This window comes from Esox lucius, chromosome 8 (assembly GCF_011004845.1).
Source record: "Esox lucius isolate fEsoLuc1 chromosome 8, fEsoLuc1.pri, whole genome shotgun sequence".
Taxonomy (NCBI): Eukaryota; Metazoa; Chordata; class Actinopteri; order Esociformes; family Esocidae; genus Esox; species Esox lucius.
The window spans coordinates 26,316,462-26,328,586 of NC_047576.1; positions in this window are offsets into that span (position 1 = coordinate 26,316,462).

Genomic DNA, 12,125 nt, shown 5'->3' on the forward strand with positions numbered 1-12,125 from the left:
AACGTTTCAGGAAAATTACTAATGTAGCCACAAGTGACTACACAGTATCTAGGTTAAATGTCATGTGAGACATAATATTTTATGATTTCATTACATATTAAGTCATATTAGTCAAGGCTATTCTACTCCCAAAATGTTCGACCAAAGCAGTTCCTCCCAATCTGTGAAGATGCAGTAGTGATGGTAGGATTTCATCATAACCAGCTCAGGTTAGTAACAGTATTAACATCACTAAACAGAACCCATGGCATTGTGATACATTCCTAGGGCCTCCAGGGGGTGCAGTTTCCTTGTCATGTTGAACTCCAGTAACTCCATGTGGCAGGCTAACCTCCAGGTTGGACAAGCGGTGTGAAAAAAAAAGCAACTCGGCTAGGCATAACTCTTTATCAAGGATGCATATCCAGATTTGTGACTTGCCTGAGCCCACAGGGAGTTGCCGCTATGAAACACAGCTTGAATTGGATCTTAAAATACAACGTTTAGCGGTTAGTTACTTTTTTTAAACATAACATTGTGAACAGTTTGACTATTGGTCAGACCTGTAAAGATCCGGAGGAATCAGCCAGCCAACATCCAGGGACCTTCTGATAGCGTGTCTGCAATGATGTTATGAATATAAAAAGACAGACACACATTTTTTGTTGTTTTGGTGTCTCCATGACATCTTTATGACACCGAGGTGGAATCTGGAGTGGGTTTGACTGGCTCTTTCGCAGCGAGGTGGAAACATATGCTCATCCCTCACTTATCTCTCACCAATACACCAGCATCTCACCTCGGGCCTGGCTACAGGGGTTTCTTCTGGGCCTTAGAGGGAGTAGTGGGGGAGGTGGGGGAAGCGGGCGTGTCACATTGCCGTTTCCTAACCACACCCTTGTAAAACCTTCACTACTGACACACACATTTTTAAGTGAGCCTACATAACATTGGTCATTATACAGATACAATCACGTAACTTAGGTGTTACTTGCATACTTCTCAGCAATTACTGTTGGGTTTCACTCACTTTTAATCTCTGTAAATAATACTTTAATTAAAGTTAATAACTGTATTGGCTTTGTAGATAAATATGCCAAATGACTGAATCATCTCCTGTGTGAAGTTTTAACTTGCCCTTTCCCTTTTAAAACCAGGTTGAGGGAACTTTTGAGAAACTACTGCTCTTCCTAAGCCACTTTATGGCATCTCTGTTTTACCTGTTGTGAAAACAGAGATGCCTTGGCCTAGTTCTGCTCAGATGTCAGGTGATGGATATCTGATCTTCCCTTCCTCCCCCACACCACCCCCCATCGCTTCCCTTCCCCACCACCCAATCCCCCGGTGAGTATCCATGTTAGACCGCTCATACAGGAAAACAGGTGTACTATTGTCACAAGATTAACCAGGCATCAGTACTCTCTCTGACCCTTCTACACTCCCATTGCTGTTACCATGACCAACTAACACAGCGTTACCTATTCCCAGAAACATTGAGAATTAAGCCCTGCAGAAGAGAATCAGCTAATAAGAAAATGTCTCATCAAGAATCGCCAACTGAGCTGTGTAATTCTCATGCCAAGTGTAACTCAGACAGTACCGACATGTTCGAACAGAGTGACTTTGTCAGTGTCCCAGGTATGACTGAGACATCCACCTGTTAAGTCTCCTTACTCATGCCGATTCTCACACACCTCAGTATCTGAAAATGGGAAAGGAAAGCCTCATAATTACAACCTATGATCTCTGCTGGGATACACAACTACCAGAGGAACCAATCAGATGGCATCATCGTCATGATCATTTCACTGTATACTCAAACATTAATATTTATTTTTTTATTACCCACTAGGCTACATAATCTGAGAGAAACTGCCCTGTAAATGTTTCTCTGTCCTTAGTATAAGGAGCAGGGAAAAGTTGCCTGGCAAAGCAAATGGACATTTAACGTTGCTCTATTGCTACATAATTCAGTCAGAGACTCTGCTTCCATTGCAGTCATTTTGGTGACCTCAGATCAAGGGATGTTTAAGAAAATGATAATCAGCTATTGGATCTTCTCTAACCAATCAAAATATCAAAGTAATGACAAACATTCTAAATATCGCATTACCCACGTGGGTTCTGGCTCTGGCCCAACCCATCTGTGTCTGCGACCAATCAGATAGTTTGGCTAGCCAGAATAAGGTAAACACTCTCTGTCATTAGAAGGCTCAGTAAAGCTGTGACCTGTTCAAACAAATAGCAATGAAATCAATGCACATGTCTCTGTGGATGCATGGTGCTGAATACCAGTAAGAGCCTTGAAATCTGCATACCAGAGAACTCAGACAGGCAGACAGGCAGGCCCAGCAGAGCAGTCGTTATCTACATTCCTGATCATTACTAATACTTCTGTGGCAATGTCTTGTCAGAGCAACTTTCTCTGTGAGAACACACACATCTAACTGCAGATACACACAGGGCCATTTCAAAACCAGCCATTGATTAAGAGAGAAAAGAAAAGTAGGTGTTGACATTTTAAACAATTTGGGTAAACCCATATGCAGAGCAACAGTACTGAATGCATACATTTTCATGTAAACATAAAGTGGTAATTGAATCCCCAAACACAGCAATGCAAGCACAACATTCTACCAACTGAGCTAGCCAATGAGTGAGAGACAGAGAAAAATCTATGGAATAAAATCGGGTGAAATTAGTAATTAAGGTGAGTAATTAAAGGGTTACGGTAAACTGATAAATTACATTTTAAAAATGCATAAGAAAAGTTATTTTTAAGGATTGGGTCGAGTACCAAAGTATGTGAAATGGGTAAGTAGAAGCTTCTCAACAGACCTAATGAGTGAACATGGAGAGGGTGGAGTAATGAGAGGCAGGTAGAGAGAGTAAGTGAAAGCCGGAGAAAGAAATTGGGGACAGCTAGTGGTGGTCAGAGTGTGGTGAAAGGGGGCCGGGCTGTGTGTTTTTAGTGGTAGGGAGTTTGGGGAATTCCATGAGCTTCAAGAAAACCCCAGTTCTCCTTCACAGCCGCTTACCTGAAGGAACAGGATAGGACAGGCGTTGACAAAGTTACTAGGGTGTAACCCTAGGGTGTGGTCTTGCTTAAATGTGTGAAGTGTGTGTGATGAATAACCGGTTTTGATCAAATCATCACGGGAACAGCTTGGAGGGTCGGATTTCAATCAGTGTCCCTATTGAAAATGCTAATCACACATATAAATGTGCTTCAAAGGGCAAACACAGTTGTTCTGGGAGAGCTATTACATATCAACTGCAAGCGCACACGTCTTATCATGTTTAACATTTGGAGATGTGAATGTATGTGAACTGCCAGCCAAGCCTTGAACCCCACACATTATTCAAGCCACACCTTATTCAAGTATACTTGTATCCATATTGGTCACTATACTTGTGAGAATCAACAATTGATTACTATTTTACCCACCCCTTATCTTAACCCCCAAAACCCAAATCTTAACCCTAAATCTAAAACTAAAAAAGTCTAAACATATCCTTGATACCTAAGCCACGAATAGCTTTTATTATTTTTGACAACTGCCCATACTTCCTCACTTGGTTTACCACAGTATTCTTACATAGTTACACTATACACTCACCTAAAGGATTATTAGGAACACCTGTTCAATTTCTCATTAATGCAATTATCTAATCAACCAATCACATGGCAGTTGCTTCAATGCATTTAGGGGTGTGGTCCTGGTCAAGACAATCTCCTGAACTCCAAACTGAATGTCAGAATGAGAAAGAAAGGTGATTTAAGCAATTTTGAGCGTGGCATGGTTGTTGGTGCCAGACGGGCCGGTCTGAGTATTTCACAATCTGCTCAGTTACTGGGATTTTCACACACAACCATTTCTAGGGTTTACAAAGAATGGTGTGAAAAGGGAAAAACATCCAGAATGCGGCAGTCCTGTGGGCGAAAATGCCTTCTTGATGCTAGAGGTCAGAGGAGAATGGGCCGACTGATTCAAGCTGATAGAAGAGCAACTTTGACTGAAATAACCACTTGTTACAATCGAGGTATGCAGCAAAGCATTTGTGAAGCCACAACACACACAACCTTGAGGCGGACGGGCTACAACAGCAGAAGACCCCACCGGGTACCACTCATCTCCACTACAAATAGGAAAAAGAGGCTATAATTTGCACGAGCTCACCAAAATTGGCCAGTTGAAGACTGGAAGAATGTTGCCTGGTCTGATGAGTCACGATTTCTGTTGAGACATTCAGATAGTAGAGTCAGAATTTGGCGTAAACAGAATGAGAACATGGATCCATCATGCCTTGTTACCACTGTGCAGGCTGGTGGTGGTGGTTTTGGTGTGGGTGATGTTTTCTTGGCACACTTTAGGCCCCTTAGTGCCAATTGGGCATCGTTTAAATGCCACGGCCTACCTGAGCATTGTTTCTGACTATGTCCATCCCTTTATGACCACCATGTACTCATCCTCTAATGGCTACTTCCAGCAGGATAATGCACCTTGTCACAAAGCTCAAATCATTTAAAATTGGTTTCTTGAACATGACAATGAGTTCACTGTACTGAAATGGCCCCCACAGTCACCAGATCTCAACCCAATAGAGCATCTTTGGGATGTGGTGGAACGGGAGCTTCGTGCCCTGGATGTGCATCCCACAAATCTCCATCAACTGCAAGATGCTATCCTATCAATATGGGCCAACATTTCTAAAGAATGCTTTCAGCACCTTGTTGAATCAATGCCACGTAGAATTAAGGCAGTTCTGAAGGCGAAAGGGGGTCAAACACAGTATCAGTATGGTGTTCCTAAGAATCCTTTAGGTGAGTGTACAGTTGTGCTTATAAGTATACATACCCTGGCAGAAATTGTGAAATTCTGGCATTGATTTTGAAAATATTACTGATCATGCAATATGACTGATCATTTATTTTATTTAACGATAGTGATCATATGAAGCCATTTATTATCACATAGTTCTTTGGCTCATTTTTAAATCATAACGATAACAGAAATGTTATCATTATGTTGAATTTCAGTGGCTAGGAAAAACTCCCTAAGAAGGCCGAAATGTAGGAAGAAACCTAGAGAGGAACCAGGCTCAGAAGGGTGACCAGTCCTCTTCTGGCTGTGCCAGGTGAACATATTAAGAGTACAAATTGTAATAATTAATAAATGCGTGTAGGCAGAGTCTGTTTAAACCTAGTCCAGGTCAGAAACATGACCAGATGGACCAGGACGGGGACAACATGGAGAGGGGGTGTGGGGTGCCAGACAGTATGGTCACAACCATAAGCGCTATGTTTTGAGAGGGGTCAACAAAGCCTATAGTGAAAACTGTGAAGCATGGTGGTGACTCACTAATGTTTTGGGGGAGGGGGGGGGGCTCTAAAGGCACAGGGAATCTTGTGAAAATGTATGGCAAGATGAATGCAGCATGTTATCAGAAAATACTGGCAGACATTTTGCATTCTTCTGCACGAAAGCTGTGCATGGGACGCTCTTGGACTTTCCAGCACGACAATGACCACAAGCACAAGGCCAAGTTGACACTCCAGTGGTTACAGCAGAGAAAGGTGATGGTTCTGGAGTGGCCATCACGGCCTCCTGACCTTAATATCATCAAGCCACTCTGGGGAGATCTCAAACATGCGGTTCATACAAAACGACCAAATACTTTGCATGATCTGGAGGCATTTTGCCAAGACGAATGGGCAGCTATACCACCTGCAAGAATTTGGGGCCTCATAGACAACTATTACAAAAGACTGCACACTGTCATTGATGCTAAAGGGGGCAATACACAGTATTAAGAACTATTGGAATGCAGACTTTTGAACAGGGGTCAGTTCATTGTTTTCTTTGTTGACATGTTTTGTTTTATGATTGGCATTCTTTATGGCATTCTGTTATAACCTACAGTTGAAATAAAAATGTGTTTTGCCTGCTCACTCATGCTTTCTTTACAAATGGTACATATATTTCCAATTCTCAAGGGTTTTTAAACATTTGAGTAATACTGTAATTCTCCTTGATCTATATAGCCACTATAGAAAGTCATTTTAGACCTTGCACATGCAAAAACTATCTGCTGCAAAACCTGAGCCATGCGCACATTTCTCCTAACTGTGTTCATATAAGGGTCAAAGAACATTCAAGGGTTAAGGTGCAAGGTTATTCAATGTACGTAGGAAGATCTACCGTATTGGAAAGACAAGGACACTGATTTGTGCCAGTGTGTCCTATAACATCCTGATTTGATGACTTGTTTTCTATCGTGGTGTAATGAACCCCAGGACTGGAATGTTGGTTTGGCAGACTGTGTGTGTCTGTGTCTGTTTACAGCAGTCTGCAGAGTCAGAGATGAGTTTCAGTTTAACTGACATGTGTCAACAGCCATATCACATAGTGATTCTAAGGGCGGGATGACATTTGCCTGGCTTCTGCCAAACACCACACCCTCTATAATGTATTTTCTGTGAAGAGCCTGCAGTTGATCTCCTCCCTTACTACTTCTTAAGTGAAAACAAGGTAAGACCACACTAATTGGTCCCAAAAATCAATGGATTTAGACATAGTCTGAACACACCCGAGTGAAGAATTTCATAGTAATAGTCAGAGACGATCGAAACGCAGGCTTTTTGGGATGACGCCCCTTATTTGAAGTGAGCAGAAACAACATCTACGACAACAGTCTCAGAATAAATGTATGTAGTGATAGAATTAAACTCCAGAAAAACTTGAAGCTGACAGTCCATGCTGTTGCTATTAAAAAACAGTTTGAGGGTGGGAAGTAACAGATGGGGCTGATATTTGATGGGTGGTTTCCATGACAAAAGACACAAGGGGTCATACACCTGCAGCCTGAGTGGAGCAATAGATACACACAGAAAATAAACAATCAGCAGTTACAGGTTTCAGCTAATGGAAGCCACACACACACACACACAGGGTACTGACAATCATCATAAACACACACATGTAAGAAAGCAAGCAAGCACACACACATCCAGGCACACAGAAACACATGCAGAGAAAAAGGGAGAGAAATAGATAAAGTGAGAGTGAGACAGGAAGACAGAGAGAGCTGTGACATTCCACAGAGTTCTACATGAACTCATGAGGGGTTTAGACGGTCTGATCTGTGTCAAATACAGAGGCCAAGACCCAGGGTGCCGACAAGGATTTTGGGCCCCCTGAAAATATATAATCGAAACGCAGGCTTTTGTATTTATAAGAAATATGCTAAAGGCCATCTTTTACAGTTTAAATGTTTTAGTCTTGACTAGAAAAATCTCAACACTAATGGATAACTTAAAATAAACATAACTTAAATATACATTAGCCTCTTCAATTAAATAAACTAACATTATCATCAATAGAATGATAAAGAATCTTACTGAAAATAATCTTATTGAAAAGGATTGAATCATGTTTATTTTTTTCATAATGTTTAAATAATCCCATGGACCCCCTGCAATGCCAACTGACATGACATTCAGCACTGCTCACCTATTTCAGTTGGGAGTGTGGCTAAAAATACATAAAAAAATATATAAATAAATTAACAAATGTTTAAAAACAGTACGGCGTAGGGGTGGCTCAAGTGTACAGGGATGGGCAGACAGGGATGCTGAGCCTGAAGCTGCATCTGTTGTAGGGCCTGGCGCTAGGCTGGGGCAGGGACAACTCACTTAGTGTCAATAGTTGGCTAAAAGTTTGCTTGCATTGATTAAATGTTGGCTAAAAGAGGTACGAAATGTAAACACATTTTCTGTGAAGATATTAAGTAACTAACGTTAGGTGGGCAAAAGTAGCCTATTTCACTATGGACTAAGCTAACAGGTTAACTCCCACCACTCACGGACTACACCCACCTTCCCTTTAGAACAATTGGTTAACATACTGTCGCCTTTTCTTTTCTCTCTTCTTGTCTTTATTTTCATTTTAGGAAACAAGATATTTCTTTAGTAAGCGGAGTACATCCTTGCCGCACTCCTCACTCGCAATTCACCGCCAGAAAGTACTGTTCATGCCTGGTTACATATAGGACCAAACCATTTAATGTGGGGAGGGTGCCCAATGCAAAAAAACAGAGGCTTTCTGGATGTTTACTTTCTGCCAAAAACAAGAAAATAGGATAGGTGGATAGGTTCATAATTTAATGTTTTAATAAACAATTTAATGTTTTAATAATTGAAATATTTATTTTACCTAATGTTCAAATTTTCTTTAGGGCCCCTGTCAGTTACGGGACCTTAACTTCTCTCCGCATCCGGCGCCCCTAACCAAGACAATTTGATTAGGGTTCAAGACCGGTTAGCCTACATGGTAAAAACTGCATTAATACAACATTTTCAGAGCTGGAAAAAGTTAAGCGCATGTTCTTAAGATTGAATCGCATAACAGTATCTCTACACTACATACACTTACCGGCCACTTCCTTAGGAACACCTTGCTAGTATCAGGTTGGACCCCCTTTTACCTTCAGAACTCTTTGTGGCATAGATTCAACAAGGTGCTGGAAACATACCTCAGAGATTTCGGTCCATATTGACATTATAGCATCACCAGTTGCTGCAGATTTGTCAGCTGCACATCCATGATGTGAATCTCCTGTTCCACCACCTCCCAAAGGTGTTCGATTGGATTGACACCTGGTGACTGTGGAGACCATTTGAGTACAGTGAACTCATTGTCATGTTCAAGAAACCAGTTTGCGATGTGAGCCTTGTGACATGGCACGTTATTCTCCTGGAAGTAGCCATTAGAAGGTGGGTACACTGTAGTCATAAAGGGATGGACAATACTCAGGTAGGCAGTGGCGTTCAAACAATGCTCAATTGGTACTACAGGGCCAAAAATGTGCAAAGAATATAACCCCCACACCATTACCCCACCACCACCAGCCTGAACCGTTGATACAAGGCAGGATGGATCCATGCTTTCATGTTGTTTACGCCAAATTCTGATGCAGCAGAAATCAAGACTCATCAGCCCAGACAAAGTTTTTTTCGTTCAGGCAACGTTCTTAACTGACAGCAGTCTTCTGCTGCTGTAGCTCATCTGCTTCAAGGTTTGACATGTTGTGCAGAGATGCTCTTCTGCATACCTTGGTTGCAGGGCCAGCCCTAGGCATAAGCGGCTACTTACGCCCCCCGACTGCCAGGGCGTCCCAAACTGCTAGTGAGCCCTGTACCACTAGGGGAGAGGGGGGCCCCAAAATCTAATTTTGCTTGGGGCCCCCTATAGGCTAAGGCCGGCACTGATTGGTTGTAAGGAGTGGTTATTTGAGTTACTGTTGCCTTTTATCATCTCAAACCAGTCTGGCCATATTCCTCTGACCTTTGCCATCAACAAGGCATTTTTGTCCAGAGAATTCCCATTCACTGGATATTTTCAGTTTTACGGACCATTCCCTGTAAATCCTAGAGATGGTTTGGTGGGAAAATCCCAGTAGATCAACACTTTCTGAAATACTCAAACCAGCATGTCTGGCACCAACAACCATGCCACATGCAAAGTCATTTAAATCAACTTCCCCATTCTTATGCTTGGTTTGAAATTCAGCAGATCGCTTTGACCTTGTCTACATCCCTAAAAGTACTGAGTTTCTGACACGTGATTGGGTGATAAGATATCTGTGTTAATGAAGTGTATATTTCTACAAAGATACTGTAATGTGATGAGATGGTAAATGGTTATGCATAAGTCATTAATCATGCTGCTGAGTGACAACCATAAGTTTGACTGCAGATAGCCTCTTAAAGGGATGATGAACTGGTTCCCCCAGTGCAAAGGCACCGTTTGTTATACAATGAAGAGTGAGCTGGGAGACTCAACACCACCAGGAACTGATACCTCCTAGCCATGTCAACCTTTCCACGCAGGGATCTTTGACCAGTCACTGACCTGGTGGCGTGTACCATGGAAGAACTGGTTTCTGGAACCAATGAACAGTTTGGTTGTTTTATCAGGGAGGTCTTCAAATCCAGATTCCTTTGGCACAGAATAAGGAGTTTAGGTAGCCAGGCAAGTAATCCTGAATTGAGGTGTGTGTCTCCTGGTTCATGCCTCCAATGAGCTATTTCCATACACATTGAAATGCAAATTGAATACAGAAAAGTAAAAATGCTTTATTGTGTATTTATAAAATAAAAACAGCTAACTGAACTGCAAATTGCATTTAACATTTTCTGTTAACATTTGTTTATTACCCTTACCACTTTATTTAACATTTTTGTTAACTATACAATTTACAATTGACAGTTTTATGAACAATTGGAATTCAAACAATGCATTTTTAACTGGCACTGCTCAAATAAATTAATGCATGGTCCATAAACATACAACATGTTTTAAAGATGATAGATTGGATTGCTTTCAATGATTTTTTAAGTTTGGCAAGGGGGAGCATTGCTAAAAGACTTCTGCACCATCATTCAGTCTGTCAGTTCATTGCGAAAGCAACATTAAAATATTTAAATTTCGAGATTTGACCTTCAACAAGGACTGACATGAAACACAGATAATAAACACCCACAGAATACACAGACATTCCTTTTTCTATTCTGTGGAGACCAGATAACCAGAAATACATGTTTCCTATCCCCTGAAATTAACCTAACCCACAATGTCTGAACCTAAAAGTAACCCCAATTCTGACCACCATTGAAATCTCATAATGGAAATTGCCTTTTACCTAGAGGGGACAGGCTACATTTTTGAAAACCAAATTTTCAGGCTTTGCTATTGTTAGACCTGTGTCACATCCACACACAACCTTATATTTCACAGCCCCTTGAAAGTTGTCTTTTTTATATAGTTGGACATTCTATATGTAATCTTATCTTCAACCCTTTTAACAGATAAAGATAATTTACTTTAGCAAAACACTAAAATATTCTACCTTGAAATCACTATACTATAGAAATCTATAGTAATGCATTTTAAATGAAACATTTTAAACTGTGTCATTTACAAGCACTGCTTAAACTGTGTCATTTACAATGGCTTTCTTACATGCATGACCCCCCACACTATATTGATTGGCTTGAGGTCTTGGCTCCTTCATTCCTTAACCCTCCATTTCTTCTTTTTAAATTCTGTCGTAGCTCTGCTTGTGTGTTTTAGATCATTGTCCTGTTGCAAGATCCTTTTTGGGTTCAGCTTCAGCTTTTTGACAGATGGCCTCACATTATCCTCAAGAATTTTCTGCTACAAAATGAAATTCATAGTTCACTCAATGATGTTAAGTTGGCCAAGGCCCAAAGGAAGCAAAATTTACCCCAAACCATAATGTCACCGCTTCCATGCTTCACAGTTGTTATTAGATTCTTCTTTTTAAAGGCAATGTTTAGTTTTCATCAAACATGGCGTCTAGCATTGCGGGCAAACAACTCCACCTTTCACTCACCTGTCCCAAGCACACTGTTCCAGTCATTTGGGTATTTACCCAAGTGTTATCTAGCAAACATCAGTCGTGTCTTAATTTTCTTAATTGAGCGCAATCTTCTTCCTTCCTGACCACCAATGTAGACCAGGTTTGTGCAGTCTATTTCTGACAGTTGACTCATGCCCTTTGATTGTGGCAAGAGGATGCCTAGATTCCTTGATGTTATCCTGGGATTATTTACTATGAGCATCTGTCAGTCAGCTCTTGGGTTGATTTTGGTGGGACAACCTATCCTATGTGGATTACCAGTGGTCAGGTTTTTTATCCATTTGTCATTGAACCATGGTTATGAAATTAACATTTCCTAACCATTTGAACCTATTTTGGTGCACCTGATTGTAATTCTAAGTTTTTAATGTGATGATAAAGATAGAGGTGTACTAACTTTTCCACATATGGAAAATGTTGTATAACTGGTTTCAAAGTAACATTGTTGCGTGTTATTAAAATCGGTTATCTTTGTCAACGAATGTGTTTGGAATTTATCTATACGTCCAAAAACTAAAGAAAAAAAAAACTCCAGGTGGTGAACTTTTTCACTGCATCTTCCTAGGGAAGAAAGGGAGGGAAATGGTTGTGGGAAAAGAAAACATGAAAATCGTTTGTGAGGTTGATAGGTTTTTGATAGGTGTGGTCTCATGTTTCACAAAATGCTATACTCTTCCTTGTTTTGTTCAGTCTGCTCTGTG